A 2,172-nucleotide genomic window follows, 5' to 3' on the forward strand; every position below is an offset into this window, starting at 1 on the left:
ACCTCCTCCATATCCAGCTTGATCAATTTGGTTTCCAGCGGCACTGGCTTCTTCGCCGCGGTGGCCTTGGCGTAGCTCTCCATACTGGAGACACTACCACTCGCCACAGCTGGGGGGAAAAAAACAACGGCTCGCGTGAAACGTAACAACAATAATTCCACAAAAACATCACAATTATTCACAGAGACAACTTACAGTAATTCACGGAGACGTTATACTGTTAAGCAGTTCGCCCGGCGTGCTAACGTTTCTACCAGCTCGCCGCCCTGGTATTTTAGAATATTAAAAGAAAGTGGTATCATCAGCATTCGTAAAGCTGGGACATTTTAAACATAATCCAACGGATGGAAGAGATGCACAAAATGTTTTTTATGAAGAAATACAATATCGTAATCCATCATTTCAATATTTTAGATATGAAGTCAAAATTCTGCTCAAGTGTAAGCATATGAAGAAATACCAAATAAAACCGTTATTCAACAAGCAGCTACCCTGAACCCCGACCACTACAAACTAATGAGGGGAATTATTCAACAATGCCATCCGCAAAAGATAACAAGTTGCCCAAGTTGTTAATGATGCCGTACTCCAATTAACATTACAAAACCAATTAGTAAATATTCTACCGTAAAGATAATAAAATATTCATCCATGACTGATGCTGTTATAATTATACTTGCAAGTTTGGCAGACAATTGTGGACGTGTTTCCCTTTTAAATATAATAACACGTCATAATAATTCTTCGTGTATACTGGAATCCCAGAAAGATAATTCGTAGTAATTTATTCTCTAAAGTTCACCAATGTCACGCATCGCTGTCTACGGTGCTCTCATTTATTTTGGAGTCCTGTTAACAGTCAATTCTTTGAATTTGCATATTCTTGTTGTCTTACTTCGTTAGTAGCAGCCAGAGTCTACTTCGAATCAGACTAACATTCATCTTGCGAAGATTTGGAACAGTACGAAAGATTGTAAACACGTTCGGTTCAGGACGTCTTGAATATAAATCGAACTACCATCATGCAAATCACTCTTTCTTGCATAAACATATCTGATTAGTATATTCAGTGTTGGCTGAAATCTATAGATATATTCTGTAGCACACTATAGCGATGATACATGCGCTGTCATTGCATCTGCAATCAATTATTTCAGCTGGCTGTTATGAATGCGTTTTATATGCAAAGCTTGACTCTCCAGTCTATTTAATTCTTAAGTAATAGGAAGGCTTAGTGGTTAGGGTATTCAGCTCACGACCTTACGATCGTGAGTTCAATTCCCGGCGACGCATTGTGTTCTTGAGCAAGACTCTTTATTGCAGTTTACTCCAGCCCACTGAGCTGGCAAAAATGAGTAGTACGTGTATTTCGAAGGGTTAGCCTTGCCACATTCTCTGTCACGCTGAATCTCTCCGACAACTACGTTAAGTGTACACGTGCCTGTGGAGTGCTATATATTGTACTGATCCGCGATAGAAAATTCAACAACAAAAATGGAAGGAAGGAAGGAAGGAAGGAAGACAGTATCAGAAAAATACGATGAGAAAGAATTCAAAGACTGAACTTTACCCGGTTTTTTTTTCTCTTTTATTTCATTTCACTATCAATAAATACGAGATCATGTCACATTCTTCAGAGACTGTTTTTATTTTCTCTTCTTTTACTACAGACATGCCACTTCACTTTTTCCAGTTTAAACTACTTTCACTCGACTGAAATTTTTTTAGCTATCTCTTTCCAAACAGAATATAAATAAAATGCTAAACAAGGACAGTTTTATTTATCAACCACCCTATAAATCAATATTACTTAAGTTGTGAGACAAGTGTGTTGAAAAACACGGGGCGTTGTTTATATACATATATTTGTCGGTATTAGCAATTAAATGAACTATGATATATGGAAACCGATTTGATAAAGCATTCAACTACACAATATGCGTTATGTTTCTCTAATGCTTCTCAGCAATGAGATTTATGTGTGTTACGGAAGTTAAGAGGCAGCTACTTCTTTCTGTTTTCTTGTTCTATTCAATCTGTAATCAGTAATAACTCTAACTAAATATTAACCATAACTATAACACAGAAATCTTTGTTACCTCGTCTAACATATCATTTGTTTACCTTTTGGTAAATGCTAATTTCTTACGAGTTAAGTTAGTGGCTTCAAAG

At 36.8% G+C, this 2,172-nt stretch overlaps 1 long non-coding RNA gene across 2 annotated transcripts in view; it reads right to left on the reverse strand.

The window, feature by feature from the left end:
• LOC128247842 (uncharacterized) overlaps positions 1 to 1,800 on the reverse strand; it is an 11,378-nt gene extending 9,578 nt beyond the window's left edge. For both annotated transcript variants that reach the window (XR_008264166.1, XR_008264167.1), the window contains exon 1: positions 1,571 to 1,800. This is a non-coding gene — a long non-coding RNA (uncharacterized LOC128247842). The remainder of the gene's footprint in view (positions 1 to 1,570) is intronic.
• Positions 1,801 to 2,172: the final 372 nt, after the last annotated feature.

The sequence above is a fragment of the Octopus bimaculoides genome, chromosome 5 (genome assembly GCF_001194135.2).
Source record: "Octopus bimaculoides isolate UCB-OBI-ISO-001 chromosome 5, ASM119413v2, whole genome shotgun sequence".
In the NCBI taxonomy this organism is placed as follows: Eukaryota; Metazoa; Mollusca; class Cephalopoda; order Octopoda; family Octopodidae; genus Octopus; species Octopus bimaculoides.